The sequence below is a fragment of the Hemicordylus capensis genome, chromosome 12 (genome assembly GCF_027244095.1).
Source record: "Hemicordylus capensis ecotype Gifberg chromosome 12, rHemCap1.1.pri, whole genome shotgun sequence".
Lineage (NCBI taxonomy): Eukaryota > Metazoa > Chordata > Lepidosauria > Squamata > Cordylidae > Hemicordylus > Hemicordylus capensis.
The window spans coordinates 14,890,408-14,917,449 of record NC_069668.1 but is presented as its reverse complement, the minus strand read 5'-3'; positions in this window follow the sequence as shown (position 1 = coordinate 14,917,449).

The following is a 27,042-nucleotide window of genomic DNA, read 5'->3' as shown; positions in this document are numbered from 1 at the left end:
CAGACCCCAGGCAGGACTCTCAGATGCCAGGCAACACTCTCAGACCCCAGGCAAGACTTTCAGATGCCAGGCAACACTCTCAGACTCCAGGCAAGACTCTCAGATGCCAGGCAATACTCTCAGACTCCAGGCAAGACTCTCAAACGCCAGGCAACACTCTCAGACCCCAGGCAAGACTCTCAGACGCCAGGCAAGACTCTCAGACCCCAGGCAAGACTCTCAGATGCTAGGCAACACTCTCAGACCCCAGGCAAGACTCTCAGATGCTAGGCAACACTCTCAGACTCCAGGCAATTCTCTCAGATGCTAGGCAACACTCTCAGACCCCAAGCAAGACTCTCAGACCTTAGAGAAGACTCTCAGATGCTAGGCAAGACTCTCAGACCCCAGGCAAGACTCTCAGATGCTAGGCAAGACTCCCAGACCCCAGGCAAGACTCTCAGATGCTAGGCAACACTCTCAGACCCCAAGCAAGACTCTCAGAGCCCAGGCAAGACTCTCAGATGCTAGGCAACACTCTCAGACCCCAGGCAAGACTCTCAGATGCTAGGCAAGACTCTCAGACCCCAGGCAAGACTCTCAGATGCTAGGCAACACTCTCAGACCCCAGGGAAGACTCTCAGATGCCAGGCAACACTCTCAGACTCCAGGCAAGACTCTCAGATGCCAGGCAAGACTCTCAGACTCCAGGCAAGACTCTCAGGCGCCAGGCAACACTCTCAGACCCCAGGCAAGACTCTCAGATGCCAGGCAAGACTCTCAGACCCCAGGCAAGACTCTCAGATGCTAGGGAACACTCTCAGACCATAAGCAAGACTCTCAGACCCCAGGCAAGACTCTCAGATGCTAGGCAAGACTCTCAGATGCTAGGCAAGACTCTCAGACCCCAGACAAGACTCTCAGATGCCAGGCAAGACTCTCAGACTCCAGGCAAGACTCTCAGATGCTAGGGAAGTATCTCAGACCATAAGCAACACTCTCAGACCCCAGGAAAGACTCTCAGATGCTAGGCAAGACTCTCAGACCCCAGGCATTTCTCTTAGATGCTAGGCAACACTCTCAGATCCCAGGCAAGACTCTCAGATGCTAGGCAAGACTCTCAGACCCCAGGCAAGACTCTCAGATGCTAGGCAACACTCTCAGACCCCAGACAAGACTCTCAGATGCTAGGCAAGAATCTCAGACCCCAGGCAAGACTCTTAGATGCTAGGCAAGACTCTCAGATCCCAGGCAAGACTCTCAGATGCTAGGCAAGACTCTCAGATGCTAGGCAACACTCTCAGATGCTAGGCAAGACTCTCAGACCCCAGGCAAGACTCTCAGATGCTAGGCAACACTCTCAGACCCCAGGCAAGACTCTGAGATGCTAGGCAAGACTCTCAGACCCCAGGCAAGACTCTAAGATGCTAGGCAAAACTCTCAGACCCAAGACAAGACTCTCAGATGCTAGGCAAGACTCTCAGACCCCAGGCAAGACTCTCAGATGCTAGGCAAGACTCTCAGACCCGAGGCAAGACTCTCAGATGCTAGGCAAGACTCTCAGATGCTAGGCAAGGCTCTCAGACCCCAGGCAAGACTCTCAGATGCTATGCAAGACTCTCAGACCCCAGGCAAGACTCTCAGATGCTAGGCAAGACTCTCAGACCCCAGGCAAGACTCTCAGATGCTAGGCAAGACTCTCAGACCATAAGCAAGACTCTCAGACCCCAGGCAAGACTCTCAGATGTTAGGCAAGACTCTCAGACCCCAGGCAAGACTCTCAGACTACAGGCAAGACTCTCAGATGCTAGGCAAGTATCTCAGACCATAAGCAACACTCTCAGACCCCAGGAAAGACTCTCAGATGCTAGGCAAGACTCTCAGACCCCAGGCAATTCTCTTAGATGCTAGGCAACACTCTCAGACCCCAGGCAAGACTCTCAGATGCTAGGCAAGACTCTCAGACCCCAGGCAAGACTCTCAGATGCTAGGCAAGACTCTCAGACCCCAGACAAGACTCTCAGATGCTAGGCAAGAATCTCAGACCCCAGGCAAGACTCTTAGATGCTGGGCAAGACTCTCAGATCCCAGGCAAGACTCTCAGATGCTAGGCAAGACTCTCAGATGCTAGGCAACACTCTCAGATGCTAGGCAAGACTCTCAGAACCCAGGCAAGACTCTCAGATGCTAGGCAAGACTCTCAGACCCCAGGCAAGACGCTCAGATGCTAGGCAACACTCTCAGACCCCAGGCAAGACTCTCAGATGCTAGGCAAGACTCTCAGACCCCAGGCAAGACTCTCAGATGCTAGGCAAGACTCTCAGACCCCAGGCAAGACTCTCAGATGCTAGGCAAAACTCTCAGACCCCAGGCATTTCTCTTAGATGCTAGGCAACACTCTCAGATCCCAGGCAAGACTCTCAGATGCTAGGCAAGACTCTCAGACCCCAGGCAAGACTCTCAGATGCTAGGCAACACTCTCAGACCCCAGACAAGACTCTCAGATGCTAGGCAAGAATCTCAGACCCCAGGCAAGGCTCTTAGATGCTAGGCAAGACTCTCAGATCCCAGGCAAGACTCTCAGATGCTAGGCAAGACTCTCAGATGCTAGGCAACACTCTCAGATGCTAGGCAAGACTCTCAGACCCCAGGCAAGACTCTCAGATGCAAGGCAAGACTCTCAGACCCCAGGCAAGAAGCTCAGATGCTAGGCAACACTCTCAGACCCCAGGCAAGACTCTCAGATGCTAGGCAAGACTCTCTGACCCCAGGCAAGACTCTAAGATGCTAGGCAACACTCTCACACCCCAGACAAGACTCTCAGATGCTAGGCAACACTCTCAGACCCCAGACAAGACTCTCAGATGCTAGGCAAGACTCTCAGACCCCAGGCAAGACTCTCAGATGCTAGGCAAGACTCTCAGACCCCAGGCAAGACTCTCAGATGCTAGGCAAGACTCTCAGATGCTAGGCAAGACTCTCAGACCCCAGACAAGACTCTCAGATGCTAGGCAAGACTCTCAGACCCCAGGCAAGACTCTCAGATGCTAGGCAAGACTCTCAGACCGCAGGCAAGACTCTCAGATGCTAGGCAAGACTCTCAGACTATAAGCAATACTCTCAGACCCCAGGCAAGAATCTGAGATGTTAGGCAAGACTCTCAGACCCCAGGCAAGACTCTCAGACTACAGGCAAGACTCTCAGATGCTAGGCAAGTATCTCAGACCATAAGCAAGACTCTCAGACCCCAGGCAAGACTCTCAGATGCGAGGCAAGACTCTCAGACTCCAGGCAAGACTCTCAGATGCTAGGGAACACTCTCAGACCATAAGCAAGACTCTCAGACCCCAGGCAAGACTCTCAGATGCTAGGCAAGACTCTCAGATGCTAGGCAAGACTCTCAGACCCCAGGCAAGACTCTCAGATGCTAGGCAAGACTCTCAGACTCAAGGCAATTCTCTCAGATGCTAGGCAAGACTCTCAGACCCCAGGAAAGATTCTGAGATGCTAGGCAAGACTCTCAGACCCCAGACAAGACTCTCAGATGCTAGGCAAGAATCTCAGACCCCAGGCAATACTCTCAGATGGTAGGCAACAATCTCAGACTCCCGGCAATTCTCTTAGATGCTAGGCAACACTCTCAGAACCCAGGCAAGACTCTCAGATGCTAGGCAAGACTCTCAGACCCCAGGCAGGACTCTCAGATGCCAGGGAACACTCTCAGACCCCAGGCAAGACTTTCAGATGCCAGGCAACACTCTCAGACTCCAGGCAAGACTCTCAGATGCCAGGCAATACTCTCAGACTCCAGGCAAGACTCTCAAACGCCAGGCAACACTCTCAGACCCCAGGCAAGACTCTCAGATGCCAGGCAAGACTCTCAGACCCCAGGCAAGACTCTCAGATGCTAGGCAACACTCTCAGACCCCAGGCAAGAATCTCAGATGCTAGGCAACACTCTCAGATGCCAGGCAAGACTCTCAGATGCTAGGCAAGAATCTCAGACCCCAGGCAAGACTCTCAGATGCCAGGCAACACTCTCAGACTCCAGGCAAGACTCTCAGATGCCAGGCAAAACTCTCAGACTCCAGGCAAGACTCTCAGATGCCAGGCAAAACTCTCAGACCCCAGGCAAGACTCTCAGATGCCAGGCAAGACTCTCAGACCCCAGGCAAGACTCTCAGATGCCAGGCAAGACTCTCAGACCCCAGGCAAGACTCTCAGATGCCAGGCAAGACTCTCAGACTCCAGGCAAGACTCTCAGATGCTAGGCAAGACTCTCAGACCTTAGGCAAGACTCTCAGATGCTAGGCAAGACTCTCAGACCTTAGGCAAGACGCTCAGATGCTAGGCAAGGCTCTCAGACCCCAGGCAAGACTCTCAGATGCTAGGCAAGACTCTCAGACTCCAGGCAAGACTCTCAGATGCTAGGCAAGTATCTCAGACCATAAGCAACACTCTCAGACCCCAGGAAAGACTCTCAGATGCTAGGCAAGACTCTCAGACCCCAGGCATTTCTCTTAGATGCTAGGCAACACTCTCAGACCCCAGGAAAGACTCTCAGATGCTAGGCAAGACTCTCAGACCCCAGGCAAGACTCTCAGATGCGAGGCAACACTCTCAGACCCCAGACAAGACTCTCAGATGCAAGGCAAGACTCTCAGATGCTAGGCAAGAATCTCAGACCCCAGGCAAGACTCTTAGATGCTAGGCAAGACTCTCAGATCCCAGGCAAGACTCTCATATGCTAGGCAAGACTCTCAGATGCTAGGCAACACTCTCAGATGCTAGGCAAGACTCTCAGACCCCAGGCAAGACTCTCAGATGCTAGGCAAGACTCTCAGACCCCAGGCAAGAAGCTCAGATGCTAGGCAACACTCTCAGACCTCAGGCAAGACTCTCAGATGCTAGGCAAGACTCTCAGACCTCAGGCAAGACTCTAAGATGCTAGGCAACACTCTCACACCCCAGACAAGACTCTCAGATGCTAGGCAACACTCTCAGACCCCAGACAAGACTCTCAGATGCTAGGCAAGACTCTCAGACCCCAGGCAAGACTCTCAGATGCTAGGCAAGACTCTCAGACCCTAGGCAAGACTCTCAGATGCTAGGCAAGACTCTCAGATGCTAGGCAAGACTCTCAGACCCCAAACAAGACTCTCAGATGCTTGGCAAGACTCTCAGACCCCAGGCAAGACTCTCAGATGCTAGGCAAGACTCTCAGACCCCAGGCAAGACTCTCAGATGCTAGGCAAGACTCTCAGACTATAAGCAATACTCTCAGACCCCAGGCAAGACTCTCAGATGTTAGGCAAGACTCTCAGACCCCAGGCAAGACTCTCAGACTACAGGCAAGACTCTCAGATGCTAGGCAAGTATCTCAGACCATAAGCAAGACTCTCAGACCCCAGGCAAGACTCTCAGATGCTAGGCAAGACTCTCAGATGCTAGGCAAGACTCTCAGACTCCAGGCAAGACTCTCAGATGCTAGGGAACACTCTCAGACCATAAGCAAGACTCTCAGACCCCAGGAAAGACTCTCAGATGCTAGGCAAGACTCTCAGATGCTAGGCAAGACTCTCAGACCCCAGGCAAGACTCTCAGATGCTAGGCAAGACTCTCAGACTCAAGGCAAGACTCTCAGATGCTAGGCAAGACTCTCAGAACCCAGGCAAGACTCTCAGATGCTAGGCAAGACTCTCAGACCCCAGGCAGGACTCTCAGATGCCAGGCAACACTCTCAGACCCCAGGCAAGACTTTCAGATGCCAGGCAACACTCTCAGACTCCAGGCAAGACTCTCAGATGCCAGGCAATACTCTCAGACTCCAGGCAAGACTCTCAAACGCCAGGCAACACTCTCAGACCCCAGGCAAGACTCTCAGACGCCAGGCAAGACTCTCAGACCCCAGGCAAGACTCTCAGATGCTAGGCAACACTCTCAGACCCCAGGCAAGACTCTCAGATGCTAGGCAACACTCTCAGACTCCAGGCAATTCTCTCAGATGCTAGGCAACACTCTCAGACCCCAAGCAAGACTCTCAGACCTTAGAGAAGACTCTCAGATGCTAGGCAAGACTCTCAGACCCCAGGCAAGACTCTCAGATGCTAGGCAAGACTCCCAGACCCCAGGCAAGACTCTCAGATGCTAGGCAACACTCTCAGACCCCAAGCAAGACTCTCAGAGCCCAGGCAAGACTCTCAGATGCTAGGCAACACTCTCAGACCCCAGGCAAGACTCTCAGATGCTAGGCAAGACTCTCAGACCCCAGGCAAGACTCTCAGATGCTAGGCAACACTCTCAGACCCCAGGGAAGACTCTCAGATGCCAGGCAACACTCTCAGACTCCAGGCAAGACTCTCAGATGCCAGGCAAGACTCTCAGACTCCAGGCAAGACTCTCAGGCGCCAGGCAACACTCTCAGACCCCAGGCAAGACTCTCAGATGCCAGGCAAGACTCTCAGACCCCAGGCAAGACTCTCAGATGCTAGGGAACACTCTCAGACCATAAGCAAGACTCTCAGACCCCAGGCAAGACTCTCAGATGCTAGGCAAGACTCTCAGATGCTAGGCAAGACTCTCAGACCCCAGACAAGACTCTCAGATGCCAGGCAAGACTCTCAGACCCCAGGCAAGACTCTCAGATGCTAGGCAAGACTCTCAGACCCCAGGCAAGACTCTCAGATGCTAGGCAACACTCTCAGACTCCAGGCAAGGCTCTCAGATGCCAGGCAAAACTCTCAGACCCCAGGCAAGACTCTCAGATGCCAGGCAAGACTCTCAGACACCATGCAAGACTCTCAGATGCCAGGCAAGACTCTCAGACTCTAGGCAAGACTCTCAGATGCTAGGCAAGACTCCCAGACCTTAGGCAAGACTCTCAGATGCTAGGCAAGACTCTTAGACCTTAGGCAAGACGCTCAGATGCTACGCAAGACTCTCAGACCTTAGAGAAGACTCTCAGATGCTAGGCAAGACTCTCAGACCCCAGGCAAGACTCTCAGATGCTAGGCAAGACTCCCAGACCCCAGGCAAGACTCTCAGATGCTAGGCAACACTCTCAGACCCCAAGCAAGACTCTCAGATGCTAGGCAAGACTCTCAGACCCCAGGCAAGACTCTCAGATGCTAGGCAAGACTCTCAGACCCCAGACAAGACTCTCAGATGCTAGGCAAGAATCTCAGACCCCAGGCAAGACTCTTAGATGCTGGGCAAGACTCTCAGATCCCAGGCAAGACTCTCAGATGCTAGGCAAGACTCTCAGATGCTAGGCAACACTCTCAGATGCTAGGCAAGACTCTCAGAACCCAGGCAAGACTCTCAGATGCTAGGCAAGACTCTCAGACCCCAGGCAAGACGCTCAGATGCTAGGCAACACTCTCAGACCCCAGGCAAGACTCTCAGATGCTAGGCAAGACTCTCAGACCCCAGGCAAGACTCTTAGATGCTGGGCAAGACTCTCAGATCCCAGGCAAGACTCTCAGATGCTAGGCAAGACTCTCAGATGCTAGGCAACACTCTCAGATGCTAGGCAAGACTCTCAGAACCCAGGCAAGACTCTCAGATGCTAGGCAAGACTCTCAGACCCCAGGCAAAATGCTCAGATGCTAGGCAACACTCTCAGACCCCAGGCAAGACTCTCAGATTTTAGGCAAGACTCTCAGACCCCAGGCAAGACTCTCAGATGCTAGGCAAGACTCTCAGACCCCAGGCAAGACTCTCAGATGCTAGGCAAAACTCTCAGACCCCAGGCATTTCTCTTAGATGCTAGGCAACACTCTCAGATCCCAGGCAAGACTCTCAGATGCTAGGCAAGACTCTCAGACCCCAGGCAAGACTCTCAGATGCTAGGCAACACTCTCAGACCCCAGACAAGACTCTCAGATGCTAGGCAAGAATCTCAGACCCCAGGCAAGACTCTTAGATGCTAGGCAAGACTCTCAGATGCTAGGCAACACTCTCAGATGCTAGGCAAGACTCTCAGACCCCAGGCAAGACTCTCAGATGCTAGGCAAGACTCTCAGACCCCAGGCAAGAAGCTCAGATGCTAGGCAACACTCTCAGACCCCAGGCAAGACTCTCAGATGCTAGGCAAGACTCTCTGACCCCAGGCAAGACTCTAAGATGCTAGGCAACACTCTCACACCCCAGACAAGACTCTCAGATGCTAGGCAACACTCTCAGACCCCAGACAAGACTCTCAGATGCTAGGCAAGACTCTCAGACCCCAGGCAAGACTCTCAGATGCTAGGCAAGACTCTCAGACCCCAGGCAAGACTCTCAGATGCTAGGCAAGACTCTCAGATGCTAGGCAAGACTCTCAGACCCCAGACAAGACTCTCAGATGCTAGGCAAGACTCTCAGACCCCAGGCAAGACTCTCAGATGCTAGGCAAGACTCTCAGACCGCAGGCAAGACTCTCAGATGCTAGGCAAGACTCTCAGACTATAAGCAATACTCTCAGACCCCAGGCAAGACTCTCAGATGTTAGGCAAGACTCTCAGACCCCAGGCAAGACTCTCAGACTACAGGCAAGACTCTCAGATGCTAGGCAAGTATCTCAGACCATAAGCAAGACTCTCAGACCCCAGGCAAGACTCTCAGATGCTAGGCAAGACTCTCAGATTCCAGGCAAGACTCTCAGATGCTAGGGAACACTCTCAGACCATAAGCAAGACTCTCAGACCCCAGGCAAGACTCTCAGATGCTAGGCAAGACTCTCAGATGCTAGGCAAGACTCTCAGACCCCAGGCAAGACTCTCAGATGCTAGGCAAGACTCTCAGACTCAAGGCAATTCTCTCAGATGCTAGGCAAGACTCTCAGACCCCAGGAAAGATTCTGAGATGCTAGGCAAGACTCTCAGACCCCAGACAAGACTCTCAGATGCTAGGCAAGAATCTCAGACCCCAGGCAAGACTCTCAGATGGTAGGCAACAATCTCAGACTCCCGGCAATTCTCTTAGATGCTAGGCAACACTCTCAGAACCCAGGCAAGACTCTCAGATGCTAGGCAAGACTCTCAGACCCCAGGCAGGACTCTCAGATGCCAGGGAACACTCTCAGACCCCAGGCAAGACTTTCAGATGCCAGGCAACACTCTCAGACTCCAGGCAAGACTCTCAGATGCCAGGCAATACTCTCAGACTCCAGGCAAGACTCTCAAACGCCAGGCAACACTCTCAGACCCCAGGCAAGACTCTCAGATGCCAGGCAAGACTCTCAGACCCCAGGCAAGACTCTCAGATGCTAGGCAACACTCTCAGACCCCAGGCAAGAATCTCAGATGCTAGGCAACACTCTCAGATGCCAGGCAAGACTCTCAGATGCTAGGCAAGACTCTCAGACCCCAGGCAAGACTCTCAGATGCCAGGCAACACTCTCAGACTCCAGGCAAGACTCTCAGATGCCAGGCAAAACTCTAAGACTCCAGGCAAGACTCTCAGATGCCAGGCAAAACTCTCAGACCCCAGGCAAGACTCTCAGATGCCAGGCAAGACTCTCAGACCCCAGGCAAGACTCTCAGATGCCAGGCAAGACTCTCAGACCCCAGGCAAGACTCTCAGATGCCAGGCAAGACTCTCAGACTCCAGGCAAGACTCTCAGATGCTAGGCAAGACTCTCAGACCTTAGGCAAGACTCTCAGATGCTAGGCAAGACTCTCAGACCTTAGGCAAGTCGCTCAGATGCTAGGCAAGGCTCTCAGACCTTAGGCAAGACTCTCAGATGCTAGGCAAGACTCTCAGACCCCAGGCAAGACTCTCAGATGCTAGGCAAGACTCTCAGACTCCAGGCAAGACTCTCAGATGCTAGGCAAGTATCTCAGACCATAAGCAACACTCTCAGACCCCAGGAAAGACTCTCAGATGCTAGGCAAGACTCTCAGACCCCAGGCATTTCTCTTAGATGCTAGGCAACACTCTCAGATCCCAGGCAAGACTCTCAGATGCTAGGCAAGACTCTCAGACCCCAGGCAAGACTCTCAGATGCTAGGCAACACTCTCAGACCCCAGACAAGACTCTCAAATGCTAGGCAAGAATCTCAGACCCCAGGCAAGACTCTTAGATGCTAGGCAAGACTCTCAGATCCCAGGCAAGACTCTCAGATGCTAGGCGAGACTCTCAGATGCTAGGCAACACTCTCAGATGCTAGGCAAGACTCTCAGACCCCAGGCAAGACTCTCAGATGCTAGGCAAGACTCTCAGACCCCAGGCAAGACGCTCAGATGCAAGGCAACACTCTCAGACCCCAGGCAAGACTCTCAGATGCTAGGCAAGACTCTCAGACCCCAGGCAAGACTCTAAGATGCTAGGCAACACTCTCACACCCCAGACAAGACTCTCAGATGCTAGGCAACACTCTCAGACCCCAGACAAGACTCTCAGATGCTAGGCAAGACTCTCAGACCCCAGGCAAGACTCTCAGATGCTAGGCAAGACTCTCAGACCCCAGGCAAGACTCTCAGATGCTAGGCAAGACACTCAGATGCTAGGCAAGACTCTCAGACCCCAAACAAGACTCTCAGATGCTAGGCAAGACTCTCAGACCCCAGGCAAGACTCTCAGATGCTAGGCAAGACTCTCAGACCCCAGGCAAGACTCTCAGATGCTAGGCAAGACTCTCAGACTATAAGCAATACTCTCAGACCCCAGGCAAGACTCTCAGACTACAGGCAAGACTCTCAGATGCTAGGGAACACTCTCAGACCATAAGCAAGACTCTCAGACCCCAGGCAAGACTCTCAGATGCTAGGCAAGACTCTCAGATGCTAGGCAAGACTCTCAGACCCCAGGCAAGACTCTCAGATGCTAGGCAAGACTCTCAGACTCAAGGCAATTCTCTCAGATGCTAGGCAAGACTCTCAGACCCCAGGCAAGATTCTGAGATGCTAGGCAAGACTCTCAGACCCCAGACAATACTCTCAGATGCTAGGCAAGACTCTCAGAACCCAGGCAAGACTCTGAGATGCTAGGCAAGACTCTCAGACCCCAGGCAGGACTCTCAGATGCCAGGCAACACTCTCAGACCCCAGGCAAGACTTTCAGATGCCAGGCAACACTCTCAGACTCCAGGCAAGACTCTCAGATGCCAGGCAATACTCTCAGACTCCAGGCAAGACTCTCAAACGCCAGTCAACACTCTCAGACCCCAGGCAAGACTCTCAGACGCCAGGCAAGACTCTCAGACCCCAGGCAAGACTCTCAGATGCTAGGCAACACTCTCAGACCCCAGGCAAGACTCTCAGGTGCTAGGCAACACTCTCAGACTCCAGGCAATTCTCTCAGATGCTAGGCAACACTCTCAGACCCCAAGCAAGACTCTCAGACCTTAGAGAAGACTCTCAGATGCTAGGCAAGACTCTCAGACCCCAGGCAAGACTCTCAGATGCTAGGCAAGACTCCCAGACCCCAGGCAAGACTCTCAGATGCTAGGCAACACTCTCAGACCCCAAGCAAGACTCTCAGAGCCCAGGCAAGACTCTCAGATGCTAGGCAACACTCTCAGACCACAGGCAAGACTCTCAGATGCTAGGCAAGACTCTCAGACCCCAGGCAAGACTCTCAGATGCTAGGCAACACTCTCAGACCCCAGGGAAGACTCTCAGATGCCAGGCAACACTCTCAGACTCCAGGCAAGACTCTCAGATGCCAGGCAAGACTCTCAGACCCCAGGCAAGACTCTCAGATGCTAGGGAACACTCTCAGACCATAAGCAAGACTCTCAGACCCCAGGCAAGACTCTCAGATGCTAGGCAAGACTCTCAGATGCTAGGCAAGACTCTCAGACCTTAGGCAAGACGCTCAGATGCTAGGCAAGACTCTCAGACCTTAGGCAAGACTCTCAGATGCTAGGCAAGACTCTCAGACCTTAGGCAAGACGCTCAGATGCTAGGCAAGACTCTCAGACCTTAGAGAAGACTCTCAGATGCTAGGCAAGACTCTCAGACCCCAGGCAAGACTCTCAGATGCTAGGCAAGACTCCCAGACCCCAGGCAAGACTCTCAGATGCTAGGCAACACTCTCAGACCCCAAGCAAGACTCTCAGAGCCCAGGCAAGAATCTCAGATGCTAGGCAACACTCTCAGACCCCAGGCAAGACTCTCAGATGCTAGGCAAGACTCTCAGACCCCAGGCAAGACTCTCAGATGCTAGGCAACACTCTCAGACTCCAGGCAAGACTCTCAGATGCTAGGCAAGACTCTCAGACCCCAGGCAAGACTCTCAGATGCTAGGCAAGACTCTCAGACTATAAGCAATACTCTCAGACCCCAGGCAAGACTCTCAGATGTTAGGCAAGACTCTCAGACCCCAGGCAAGACTCTCAGACTACAGGCAAGACTCTCAGATGCTAGGCAAGTATCTCAGACCATAAGCAAGACTCTCAGACCCCAGGCAAGACTCTCAGATGCTATGCAAGACTCTCAGATTCCAGGCAAGACTCTCAGATGCTAGGGAACACTCTCAGACCATAAGCAAGAATCTCAGACCCCAGGCAAGACTCTCAGATGCTAGGCAAGACTCTCAGATGCTAGGCAAGACTCTCAGACCCCAGGCAAGACTCTCAGATGCTAGGCAAGACTCTCAGACTCAAGGCAATTCTCTTAGATGCTAGGCAAGACTCTCAGACCCCAGGAAAGATTCTGAGATGCTAGGCAAGACTCTCAGACCCCAGACAAGACTCTCAGATGCTAGGCAAGAATCTCAGACCCCAGGCAAGACTCTCAGAATGTAGGCAACAATCTCAGACTCCCGGCAATTCTCTTAGATGCTAGGCAACACTCTCAGAACCCAGGCAAGACTCTCAGATGCTAGGCAAGACTCTCAGACCCCAGGCAGGACTCTCAGATGCCAGGGAACACTCTCAGACCCCAGGCAAGACTTTCAGATGCCAGGCAACACTCTCAGACTCCAGGCAAGACTCTCAGATGCCAGGCAATACTCTCAGACTCCAGGCAAGACTCTCAAACGCCAGGCAACACTCTCAGACCCCAGGCAAGACTCTCAGATGCCAGGCAAGACTCTCAGACCCCAGGCAAGACTCTCAGATGCTAGGCAACACTCTCAGACCCCAGGCAAGAATCTCAGATGCTAGGCAACACTCTCAGATGCCAGGCAAGACTCTCAGATGCTAGGCAAGACTCTCAGACCCCAGGCAAGACTCTCAGATGCCAGGCAACACTCTCAGACTCCAGGCAAGACTCTCAGATGCCAGGCAAAACTCTCAGACTCCAGGCAAGACTCTCAGATGCCAGGCAAAACTCTCAGACCCCAGGCAAGACTCTCAGATGCCAGGCAAGACTCTCAGACCCCAGGCAAGACTCTCAGATGCCAGGCAAGACTCTCAGACCCCAGGCAAGACTCTCAGATGCCAGGCAAGACTCTCAGACTCCAGGCAAGACTCTCAGATGCTAGGCAAGACTCTCAGACCTTAGGCAAGACTCTCAGATGCTAGGCAAGACTCTCAGACCTTAGGCAAGTCGCTCAGATGCTAGGCAAGGCTCTCAGACCTTAGGCAAGACTCTCAGATGCTAGGCAAGACTCTCAGACCCCAGGCAAGACTCTCAGATGCTAGGCAAGACTCTCAGACTCCAGGCAAGACTCTCAGATGCTAGGCAAGTATCTCAGACCATAAGCAACACTCTCAGACCCCAGGAAAGACTCTCAGATGCTAGGCAAGACTCTCAGACCCCAGGCATTTCTCTTAGATGCTAGGCAACACTCTCAGATCCCAGGCAAGACTCTCAGATGCTAGGCAAGACTCTCAGACCCCAGGCAAGACTCTCAGATGCTAGGCAACACTCTCAGACCCCAGACAAGACTCTCAAATGCTAGGCAAGAATCTCAGACCCCAGGCAAGACTCTTAGATGCTAGGCAAGACTCTCAGATCCCAGGCAAGACTCTCAGATGCTAGGAAAGACTCTCAGATGCTAGGCAACACTCTCAGATGCTAGGCAAGACTCTCAGACCCCAGGCAAGACTCTCAGATGCTAGGCAAGACTCTCAGACCCCAGGCAAGAAGCTCAGATGCAAGGCAACACTCTCAGACCCCAGGCAAGACTCTCAGATGCTAGGCAAGACTCTCAGACCCCAGGCAAGACTCTAAGATGCTAGGCAACACTCTCACACCCCAGACAAGACTCTCAGATGCTAGGCAACACTCTCAGACCCCAGACAAGACTCTCAGATGCTAGGCAAGACTCTCAGACCCCAGGCAAGACTCTCAGATGCTAGGCAAGACTCTCAGACCCCAGGCAAGACTCTCAGATGCTAGGCAAGACACTCAGATGCTAGGCAAGACTCTCAGACCCCAAACAAGACTCTCAGATGCTAGGCAAGACTCTCAGACCCCAGGCTAGACTCTCAGATGCTAGGCAAGACTCTCAGACCCCAGGCAAGACTCTCAGATGCTAGGCAAGACTCTCAGACTATAAGCAATACTCTCAGACCCCAGGCAAGACTCTCAGACTACAGGCAAGACTCTCAGATGCTAGGGAACACTCTCAGACCATAAGCAAGACTCTCAGACCCCAGGCAAGACTCTCAGATGCTAGGCAAGACTCTCAGATGCTAGGCAAGACTCTCAGACCCCAGGCAAGACTCTCAGATGCTAGGCAAGACTCTCAGACTCAAGGCAATTCTCTCAGATGCTAGGCAAGACTCTCAGACCCCAGGCAAGATTCTGAGATGCTAGGCAAGACTCTCAGACCCCAGACAAGACTCTCAGATGCTAGGCAAGACTCTCAGAACCCAGGCAAGACTCTCAGATGCTAGGCAAGACTCTCAGACCCCAGGCAGGACTCTCAGATGCCAGGCAACACTCTCAGACCCCAGGCAAGACTTTCAGATGCCAGGCAACACTCTCAGACTCCAGGCAAGACTCTCAGATGCCAGGCAATACTCTCAGACTCCAGGCAAGACTCTCAAACGCCAGGCAACACTCTCAGACCCCAGGCAAGACTCTCAGACGCCAGGCAAGACTCTCAGACCCCAGGCAAGACTCTCAGATGCTAGGCAACACTCTCAGACCCCAGGCAAGACTCTCAGGTGCTAGGCAACACTCTCAGACTCCAGGCAATTCTCTCAGATGCTAGGCAACACTCTCAGACCCCAAGCAAGACTCTCAGACCTTAGAGAAGACTCTCAGATGCTAGGCAAGACTCTCAGACCCCAGGCAAGACTCTCAGATGCTAGGCAAGACTCCCAGACCCCAGGCAAGACTCTCAGATGCTAGGCAACACTCTCAGACCCCAAGCAAGACTCTCAGAGCCCAGGCAAGACTCTCAGATGCTAGGCAACACTCTCAGACCCCAGGCAAGACTCTCAGACCCCAAGCAAGACTCTCAGAGCCCAGGCAAGACTCTCAGATGCTAGGCAACACTCTCAGACCCCAGGCAAGACTCTCAGATGCTAGGCAAGACTCTCAGACCCCAGGCAAGACTCTCAGATGCTAGGCAACACTCTCAGACCCCAGGGAAGACTCTCAGATGCCAGGCAACACTCTCAGACTCCATGCAAGACTCTCAGATGCCAGGCAAGACTCTCAGACCCCAGGCAAGACTCTCAGATGCTAGGGAACACTCTCAGACCATAAGCAAGACTCTCAGACCCCAGGCAAGACTCTCAGATGCTAGGCAAGACTCTCAGATGCTAGGCAAGACTCTCAGACCTTAGGCAAGACGCTCAGATGCTAGGCAAGACTCTCAGACCTTAGGCAAGACTCTCAGATGCTAGGCAAGACTCTCAGACCTTAGGCAAGACGCTCAGATGCTAGGCAAGACTCTCAGACCTTAGAGAAGACTCTCAGATGCTAGGCAAGACTCTCAGACCCCAGGCAAGACTCTCAGATGCTAGGCAAGACTCCCAGACCCCAGGCAAGACTCTCAGATGCTAGGCAACACTCTCAGACCCCAAGCAAGACTCTCAGAGCCCAGGCAAGAATCTCAGATGCTAGGCAACACTCTCAGACCCCAGGCAAGACTCTCAGATGCTAGGCAAGACTCTCAGACCCCAGGCAAGACTCTCAGATGCTAGGCAACACTCTCAGACTCCAGGCAAGACTCTCAGATGCCAGGCAAGACTCTCAGATGCTAGGCAACACTCTCAGACTCCAGGCAATTCTCTCAGATGCTAGGCAACACTCTCAGACCCCAAGCAAGACTCTCAGACCTTAGAGAAGACTCTCAGATGCTAGGCAAGACTCTCAGACCCCAGGCAAGACTCTCAGATGCTAGGCAAGACTCCCAGACCCCAGGCAAGACTCTCAGATGCTAGGGAACACTCTCAGACCATAAGCAAGAATCTCAGACCCCAGGCAAGACTCTCAGATGCTAGGCAAGACTCTCAGATGCTAGGCAAGACTCTCAGACTCAAGGCAATTCTCTTAGATGCTAGGCAAGACTCTCAGACCCCAGGAAAGATTCTGAGATGCTAGGCAAGACTCTCAGACCCCAGACAAGACTCTCAGATGCTAGGCAAGAATCTCAGACCCCAGGCAAGACTCTCAGAATGTAGGCAACAATCTCAGACTCCCGGCAATTCTCTTAGATGCTAGGCAACACTCTCAGAACCCAGGCAAGACTCTCAGATGCTAGGCAAGACTCTCAGACCCCAGGCAGGACTCTCAGATGCCAGGGAACACTCTCAGACCCCAGGCAAGACTTTCAGATGCCAGGCAACACTCTCAGACTCCAGGCAAGACTCTCAGATGCCAGGCAATACTCTCAGACTCCAGGCAAGACTCTCAAACGCCAGGCAACACTCTCAGACCCCAGGCAAGACTCTCAGATGCCAGGCAAGACTCTCAGACCCCAGGCAAGACTCTCAGATGCTAGGCAACACTCTCAGACCCCAGGCAAGAATCTCAGATGCTAGGCAACACTCTCAGATGCCAGGCAAGACTCTCAGATGCTAGGCAAGACTCTCAGACCCCAGGCAAGACTCTCAGATGCCAGGCAACACTCTCAGACTCCAGGCAAGACTCTCAGATGCCAGGCAAAACTCTCAGACTCCAGGCAAGACTCTCAGATGCCAGGCAAAACTCTCAGACCCCAGGCAAGACTCTCAGATGCCAGGCAAGACTCTCAGACCCCAGGCAAGACTCTCAGATGCCAGGCAAGACTCTCAGACCCCAGGCAAGACTCTCAGATGCCAGGCAAGACTCTCAGACTCCAGGCAAGACTCTCAGATGCTAGGCAAGACTCTCAGACCTTAGGCAAGACTCTCAGATGCTAGGCAAGACTCTCAGACCTTAGGCAAGTCGCTCAGATGCTAGGCAAGGCTCTCAGACCTTAGGCAAGACTCTCAGATGCTAGGCAAGACTCTCAGACCCCAGGCAAGACTCTCAGATGCTAGGCAAGACTCTCAGACTCCAGGCAAGACTCTCAGATGCTAGGCAAGTATCTCAGACCATAAGCAACACTCTCAGACCCCAGGAAAGACTCTCAGATGCTAGGCAAGACTCTCAGACCCCAGGCATTTCTCTTAGATGCTAGGCAACACTCTCAGATCCCAGGCAAGACTCTCAGATGCTAGGCAAGACTCTCAGACCCCAGGCAAGACTCTCAGATGCTAGGCAACACTCTCAGACCCCAGACAAGACTCTCAAATGCTAGGCAAGAATCTCAGACCCCAGGCAAGACTCTTAGATGCTAGGCAAGACTCTCAGATCCCAGGCAAGACTCTCAGAAGCTAGGAAAGACTCTCAGATGCTAGGCAACACTCTCAGATGCTAGGCAAGACTCTCAGACCCCAGGCAAGACTCTCAGATGCTAGGCAAGACTCTCAGACCCCAGGCAAGAAGCTCAGATGCAAGGCAACACTCTCAGACCCCAGGCAAGACTCTCAGATGCTAGGCAAGACTCTCAGACCCCAGGCAAGACTCTAAGATGCTAGGCAACACTCTCACACCCCAGACAAGACTCTCAGATGCTAGGCAACACTCTCAGACCCCAGACAAGACTCTCAGATGCTAGGCAAGACTCTCAGACCCCAGGCAAGACTCTCAGATGCTAGGCAAGACTCTCAGACCCCAGGCAAGACTCTCAGATGCTAGGCAAGACACTCAGATGCTAGGCAAGACTCTCAGACCCCAAACAAGACTCTCAGATGCTAGGCAAGACTCTCAGACCCCAGGCTAGACTCTCAGATGCTAGGCAAGACTCTCAGACCCCAGGGAAGACTCTCAGATGCTAGGCAAGACTCTCAGACTATAAGCAATACTCTCAGACCCCAGGCAAGACTCTCAGACTACAGGCAAGACTCTCAGATGCTAGGGAACACTCTCAGACCATAAGCAAGACTCTCAGACCCCAGGCAAGACTCTCAGATGCTAGGCAAGACTCTCAGATGCTAGGCAAGACTCTCAGACCCCAGGCAAGACTCTCAGATGCTAGGCAAGACTCTCAGACTCAAGGCAATTCTCTCAGATGCTAGGCAAGACTCTCAGACCCCAGGCAAGATTCTGAGATGCTAGGCAAGACTCTCAGACCCCAGACAAGACTCTCAGATGCTAGGCAAGACTCTCAGAACCCAGGCAAGACTCTCAGATGCTAGGCAAGACTCTCAGACCCCAGGCAGGACTCTCAGATGCCAGGCAACACTCTCAGACCCCAGGCAAGACTTTCAGATGCCAGGCAACACTCTCAGACTCCAGGCAAGACTCTCAGATGCCAGGCAATACTCTCAGACTCCAGGCAAGACTCTCAAACGCCAGGCAACACTCTCAGACCCCAGGCAAGACTCTCAGACGCCAGGCAAGACTCTCAGACCCCAGGCAAGACTCTCAGATGCTAGGCAACACTCTCAGACCCCAGGCAAGACTCTCAGGTGCTAGGCAACACTCTCAGACTCCAGGCAATTCTCTCAGATGCTAGGCAACACTCTCAGACCCCAAGCAAGACTCTCAGACCTTAGAGAAGACTCTCAGATGCTAGGCAAGACTCTCAGACCCCAGGCAAGACTCTCAGATGCTAGGCAAGACTCCCAGACCCCAGGCAAGACTCTCAGATGCTAGGCAACACTCTCAGACCCCAAGCAAGACTCTCAGAGCCCAGGCAAGACTCTCAGATGCTAGGCAACACTCTCAGACCCCAGGCAAGACTCTCAGACCCCAAGCAAGACTCTCAGAGCCCAGGCAAGACTCTCAGATGCTAGGCAACACTCTCAGACCCCAGGCAAGACTCTCAGATGCCAGGCAAGACTCTCAGACTCCATGCAAGACTCTCAGATGCCAGGCAAGACTCTCAGACCCCAGGCAAGACTCTCAGATGCTAGGGAACACTCTCAGACCATAAGCAAGACTCTCAGACCCCAGGCAAGACTCTCAGATGCTAGGCAAGACTCTCAGATGCTAGGCAAGACTCTCAGACCTTAGGCAAGACGCTCAGATGCTAGGCAAGACTCTCAGACCTTAGGCAAGACTCTCAGATGCTAGGCAAGACTCTCAGACCTTAGGCAAGACGCTCAGATGCTAGGCAAGACTCTCAGACCTTAGAGAAGACTCTCAGATGCTAGGCAAGACTCTCAGACCCCAGGCAAGACTCTCAGATGCTAGGCAAGACTCCCAGACCCCAGGCAAGACTCTCAGATGCTAGGCAACACTCTCAGACCCCAAGCAAGACTCTCAGAGCCCAGGCAAGAATCTCAGATGCTAGGCAACACTCTCAGACCCCAGGCAAGACTCTCAGATGCTAGGCAAGACTCTCAGACCCCAGGCAAGACTCTCAGATGCTAGGCAACACTCTCAGACTCCAGGCAAGACTCTCAGATGCCAGGCAAGACTCTCAGATGCTAGGCAACACTCTCAGACTCCAGGCAATTCTCTCAGATGCTAGGCAACACTCTCAGACCCCAAGCAAGACTCTCAGACCTTAGAGAAGACTCTCAGATGCTAGGCAAGACTCTCAGACCCCAGGCAAGACTCTCAGATGCTAGGCAAGACTCCCAGACCCCAGGCAAGACTCTCAGATGCTAGGCAACACTCTCAGACCCCAAGCAAGACTCTCAGAGCCCAGGCAAGACTCTCAGATGCTAGGCAACACTCTCAGACCCCAGGCAAGACTCTCAGATGCTAGGCAAGACTCTCAGACCCCAGGCAAGACTCTCAGATGCTAGGCAACACTCTCAGACCCCAGGGAAGACTCTCAGATGCCAGGCAACACTCTCAGACTCCAGGCAAGACTCTCAGATGCCAGGCAAGACTCTCAGACTCCAGGCAAGACTCTCAGGCGCCAGGCAACACTCTCAGACCCCAGGCAAGACTCTCAGATGCCAGGCAAGACTCTCAGACCCCAGGCAAGACTCTCAGATGCTTGGGAACACTCTCAGACCATAAGCAAGACTCTCAGACCCCAGGCAAGACTCTCAGATGCCAGGCAAAACTCTCAGACCCCAGGCAAGACTCTCAGATGCCAGGCAAGACTCTCAGACACCATGCAAGACTCTCAGATGCCAGGCAAGACTCTCAGACTCTAGGCAAGACTCTCAGATGCTAGGCAAGACTCCCAGACCTTAGGCAAGACTCTCAGATGCTAGGCAAGACTCTCAGACCTTAGGCAAGACGCTCAGATGCTAGGCAAGACTCTCAGACCTTAGAGAAGACTCTCAGATGCTAGGCAAGACTCTCAGACCCCAGGCAAGACTCTCAGATGCCAGGCAAGACTCCCAGACCCCAGGCAAGACTCTCAGATGCTAGGCAACACTCTCAGACCCCAAGCAAGACTCTCAGAGCCCAGGCAAGAATCTCAGATGCTAGGCAACACTCTCAGACCCCAGGCAAGACTCTCAGATGCTAGGCAAGACTCTCAGACCCCAGGCAAGACTCTCAGATGCTAGGCAACACTCTCAGACCCCAGGCAAGACTCTCAGGCGCCAGGCAACACTCTCAGACCCCAGGCAAGACTCTCAGATGCCAGGCAAGACTCTCAGACCCCAGGCAAGACTCTCAGATGCCAGGCAACACTCTCAAACCCGAGGCAAGACTCACAGAAGCGAGGCAACACTCTCAGACCCCAGGCAAGACTCTCAGATGCTAGGCAACACTCTCAGACCCCAGGCAACACTCTCAGACCTTAGGCAAGACGCTCAGATGCTAGGCAAGACTCTCAGATGCTAGGCAAGACTCTTCGACCCCAGTCAACACTCTCAGATGCCAGGCAAAACTTTCAGACCCCAGGCAAGACTCTCAGATGCTAGGCAACACTCTCAGACCCCAGGCAAGACTCTCAGATGCCAGGCAAGACTCTCAGACCCCAGGCAAGACTCTCAGATGCTAGGGAACACTCTCAGACCATAAGCAAGACTCTCAGACCCCAGGCAAGACTCTCAGATGCTAGGCAAGACTCTCAGATGCTAGGCAAGACTCTCAGACCCCAGACAAGACTCTCAGATGCCAGGCAAGACTCTCAGACCCCAGGCAAGACTCTCAGATGCTAGGCAAGACTCTCAGACCCCAGGCAAGACTCTCAGATGCTAGGCAACACTCTCAGACTCCAGGCAAGGCTCTCAGATGCCAGGCAAAACTCTCAGACCCCAGGCAAGACTCTCAGATGCCAGGCAAGACTCTCAGACACCATGCAAGACTCTCAGATGCCAGGCAAGACTCTCAGACTCTAGGCAAGACTCTCAGATGCTAGGCAAGACTCCCAGACCTTAGGCAAGACTCTCAGATGCTAGGCAAGACTCTCAGACCTTAGGCAAGACGCTCCGATGCTAGGCAAGACTCTCAGACCTTAGAGAAGACTCTCAGATGCTAGGCAAGACTCTCAGACCCCAGGCAAGACTCTCAGATGCTAGGCAAGACTCCCAGACCCCAGGCAAGACTCTCAGATGCTAGGCAACACTCTCAGACCCCAAGCAAGACTCTCAGAGCCCAGGCAAGAATCTCAGATGCTAGGCAACACTCTCAGACCCCAGGCAAGACTCTCAGATGCTAGGCAAGACTCTCAGACCCCAGGCAAGACTCTCAGATGCTAGGCAACACTCTCAGACCCCAGGCAAGACTCTCAGATGCCAGGCAAAACTCTCAGACTCCAGGCAAGACTCTCAGATGCCAGGCAAGACTCTCAGATGCTAGGCAACACTCTCAGACTCCAGGCAATTCTCTCAGATGCTAGGCAACACTCTCAGACCCCAAGCAAGACTCTCAGACCTTAGAGAAGACTCTCAGATGCTAGGCAAGACTCTCAGACCCCAGGCAAGACTCTCAGATGCTAGGCAAGACTCCCAGACCCCAGGCAAGACTCTCAGATGCTAGGCAACACTCTCAGACCCCAAGCAAGACTCTCAGAGCCCAGGCAAGACTCTCAGATGCTAGGCAACACTCTCAGACCCCAGGCAAGACTCTCAGATGCTAGGCAAGACTCTCAGACCCCAGGCAAGACTCTCAGATGCTAGGCAACACTCTCAGACCCCAGGCAAGACTCTCAGATGCCAGGCAACACTCTCAGACTCCAGGCAAGACTCTCAGATGCCAGGCAAGACTCTCAGACTCCAGGCAAGACTCTCAGGCGCCAGGCAACACTCTCAGACCCCAGGCAAGACTCTCAGATGCCAGGCAAGACTCTCAGACCCCAGGCAAGACTCTCAGATGCTAGGGAACACTCTCAGACCATAAGCAAGACTCTCAGACCCCAGGCAAGACTCTCAGATGCCAGGCAAAACTCTCAGACCCCAGGCAAGACTCTCAGATGCCAGGCAAGACTCTCAGACACCATGCAAGACTCTCAGATGCCAGGCAAGACTCTCAGACTCTAGGCAAGACTCTCAGATGCTAGGCAAGACTCCCAGACCTTAGGCAAGACTCTCAGATGCTAGGCAAGACTCTCAGACCTTAGGCAAGACGCTCCGATGCTAGGCAAGACTCTCAGACCTTAGAGAAGACTCTCAGATGCTAGGCAAGACTCTCAGACCCCAGGCAAGACTCTCAGACTCCAGGCAAGACTCTCAGGCGCCAGGCAACACTCTCAGACCCCAGGCAAGACTCTCAGATGCCAGGCAAGACTCTCAGACCCCAGGCAAGACTCTCAGATGCCAGGCAACACTCTCAAACCCGAGGCAAGACTCACAGAAGCTAGGCAACACTCTCAGACCCCAGGCAAGACTCTCAGATGCTAGGCAACACTCTCAGACCCCAGGCAAGACTCTCAGATGCTAGGCAAGACTCTCAGACCCCAGGCAAGACTCTCAGATGCTAGGCAAAACTCTCAGACCCCAGGCAAGACTCTCAGATGCCAGGCAAGACTCTCAGACACCATGCAAGACTCTCAGATGCCAGGCAAGACTCTCAGACTCTAGGCAAGACTCTCAGATGCTAGGCAAGACTCCCAGACCTTAGGCAAGACTCTCAGATGCTAGGCAAGACTCTCAGACCTTAGGCAAGACGCTCAGATGCTAGGCAAGACTCTCAGACCTTAGAGAAGACTCTCAGATGCTAGGCAAGACTCTCAGACCCCAGGCAAGACTCTCAGATGCTAGGCAAGACTCCCAGACCCCAGGCAAGACTCTCAGATGCTAGGCAACACTCTCAGACCCCAAGCAAGACTCTCAGAGCCCAGGCAAGAATCTCAGATGCTAGGCAACACTCTCAGACCCCAGGCAAGACTCTCAGATGCTAGGCAAGACTCTCAGACCCCAGGCAAGACTCTCAGATGCTACGCAACACTCTCAGACCCCAGGCAAGACTCTCAGATGCCAGGCAAAACTCTCAGACTCCAGGCAAGACTCTCAGATGCCAGGCAAGACTCTCAGATGCTAGGCAACACTCTCAGACTCCAGGCAATTCTCTCAGATGCTAGGCAACACTCTCAGACCCCAAGCAAGACTCTCAGACCTTAGAGAAGACTCTCAGATGCTAGGCAAGACTCTCAGACCCCAGGCAAGACTCTCAGATGCTAGGCAAGACTCCCAGACCCCAGGCAAGACTCTCAGATGCTAGGCAACACTCTCAGACCCCAAGCAAGACTCTCAGAGCCCAGGCAAGACTCTCAGATGCTAGGCAACACTCTCAGACCCCAGGCAAGACTCTCAGATGCTAGGCAAGACTCTCAGACCCCAGGCAAGACTCTCAGATGCTAGGCAACACTCTCAGACCCCAGGCAAGACTCTCAGATGCCAGGCAACACTCTCAGACTCCAGGCAAGACTCTCAGATGCCAGGCAAGACTCTCAGACTCCAGGCAAGACTCTCAGGCGCCAGGCAACACTCTCAGACCCCAGGCAAGACTCTCAGATGCCAGGCAACACTCTCAGACCCCAGGCAAGACTCTCAGATGCCAGGCAAGACTCTCAGACCCCAGGCAAGACTCTCAGATGCTAGGGAACACTCTCAGACCATAAGCAAGACTCTCAGACCCCAGGCAAGACTCTCAGATGCCAGGCAAAACTCTCAGACCCCAGGCAAGACTCTCAGATGCCAGGCAAGACTCTCAGACACCATGCAAGACTCTCAGATGCCAGGCAAGACTCTCAGACTCTAGGCAAGACTCTCAGATGCTAGGCAAGACTCCCAGACCTTAGGCAAGACTCTCAGATGCTAGGCAAGACTCTCAGACCTTAGGCAAGACGCTCAGATGCTAGGCAAGACTCTCAGACCTTAGAGAAGACTCTCAGATGCTAGGCAAGACTCTCAGACCCCAGGCAAGACTCTCAGATGCTAGGCAAGACTCCCAGACCCCAGGCAAGACTCTCAGATGCTAGGCAACACTCTCAGACCCCAAGCAAGACTCTCAGAGCCCAGGCAAGAATCTCAGATGCTAGGCAACACTCTCAGACCCCAGGCAAGACTCTCAGATGCTAGGCAAGACTCTCAGACCCCAGGCAAGACTCTCAGATGCTAGGCAACACTCTCAGACCCCAGGCAAGACTCTCAGGCGCCAGGCAACACTCTCAGACCCTAGGCAAGACTCTCAGATGCCAGGCAAGACTCTCAGACCCCAGGCAAGACTCTCAGATGCCAGGCAACACTCTCAAACCCGAGGCAAGACTCACAGAAGCTAGGCAACACTCTCAGACCCCAGGCAAGACTCTCAGATGCTAGGCAACACTCTCAGACCCCAGGCAACACTCTCAGACCTTAGGCAAGACGCTCAGATGCTAGGCAAGACTCTCAGATGCTAGGCAAGACTCTTAGACCCCAGTCAACACTCTCAGATGCCAGGCAAAACTTTCAGACCCCAGGCAAGACTCTCAGATGCTAGCCAACACTCTCAGACCCCAGGCAAGACTCTCAGATGCCAGGCAAGACTCTCAGACCCCAGGCAAGACTCTCAGATGCTAGGGAACACTCTCAGACCATAAGCAAGACTCTCAGACCCCAGGCAAGACTCTCAGATGCTAGGCAAGACTCTCAGATGCTAGGCAAGACTCTCAGACCCCAGACAAGACTCTCAGATGCCAGGCAAGACTCTCAGACCCCAGGCAAGACTCTCAGATGCTAGGCAAGACTCTCAGACCCCAGGCAAGACTCTCAGATGCTAGGCAACACTCTCAGACTCCAGGCAAGGCTCTCAGATGCCAGGCAAAACTCTCAGACCCCAGGCAAGACTCTCAGATGACAGGCAAGACTCTCAGACACCATGCAAGACTCTCAGATGCCAGGCAAGACTCTCAGACTCTAGGCAAGACTCTCAGATGCTAGGCAAGACTCCCAGACCTTAGGCAAGACTCTCAGATGCTAGGCAAGACTCTCAGACCTTAGGCAAGACGCTCCGATGCTAGGCAAGACTCTCAGACCTTAGAGAAGACTCTCAGATGCTAGGCAAGACTCTCAGACCCCAGGCAAGACTCTCAGATGCTAGGCAACACTCTCAGACCCCAGGCAAGACTCTCAGATGCCAGGCAAAACTCTCAGACTCCAGGCAAGACTCTCAGATGCCAGGCAAGACTCTCAGATGCTAGGCAACACTCTCAGACTCCAGGCAATTCTCTCAGATGCTAGGCAACACTCTCAGACCCCAAGCAAGACTCTCAGACCTTAGAGAAGACTCTCAGATGCTAGGCAAGACTCTCAGACCCCAGGCAAGACTCTCAGATGCTAGGCAAGACTCCCAGACCCCAGGCAAGACTCTCAGATGCTAGGCAACACTCTCAGACCCCAAGCAAGACTCTCAGAGCCCAGGCAAGACTCTCAGATGCTAGGCAACACTCTCAGACCCCAGGCAAGACTCTCAGATGCTAGGCAAGACTCTCAGACCCCAGGCAAGACTCTCAGATGCTAGGCAACACTCTCAGACCCCAGGCAAGACTCTCAGATGCCAGGCAACACTCTCAGACTCCAGGCAAGACTCTCAGATGCCAGGCAAGACTCTCAGACTCCAGGCAAGACTCTCAGGCGCCAGGCAACACTCTCAGACCCCAGGCAAGACTCTCAGATGCCAGGCAAGACTCTCAGACCCCAGGCAAGACTCTCAGATGCTAGGGAACACTCTCAGACCATAAGCAAGACTCTCAGACCCCAGGCAAGACTCTCAGATGCCAGGCAAAACTCTCAGACCCCAGGCAAGACTCTCAGATGCCAGGCAAGACTCTCAGACACCATGCAAGACTCTCAGATGCCAGGCAAGACTCTCAGACTCTAGGCAAGACTCTCAGATGCTAGGCAAGACTCCCAGACCTTAGGCAAGACTCTCAGATGCTAGGCAAGACTCTAAGACCTTAGGCAAGACGCTCCGATGCTAGGCAAGACTCTCAGACCTTAGAGAAGACTCTCAGATGCTAGGCAAGACTCTCAGACCCCAGGCAAGACTCTCAGATGCTAGGCAAGACTCCCAGACCCCAGGCAAGACTCTCAGATGCTAGGCAACACTCTCAGACCCCAAGCAAGACTCTCAGAGCCCAGGCAAGAATCTCAGATGCTAGGCAACACTCTCAGACCCCAGGCAAGACTCTCAGATGCTAGGCAAGACTCTCAGACCCCAGGCAAGACTCTCAGATGCTAGGCAACACTCTCAGACCCCAGGCAAGACTCTCAGATGCCAGGCAACACTCTCAGACTCCAGGCAAGACTCTCAGATGCCAGGCAAGACTCTCAGACTCCAGGCAAGACTCTCAGGCGCCAGGCAACACTCTCA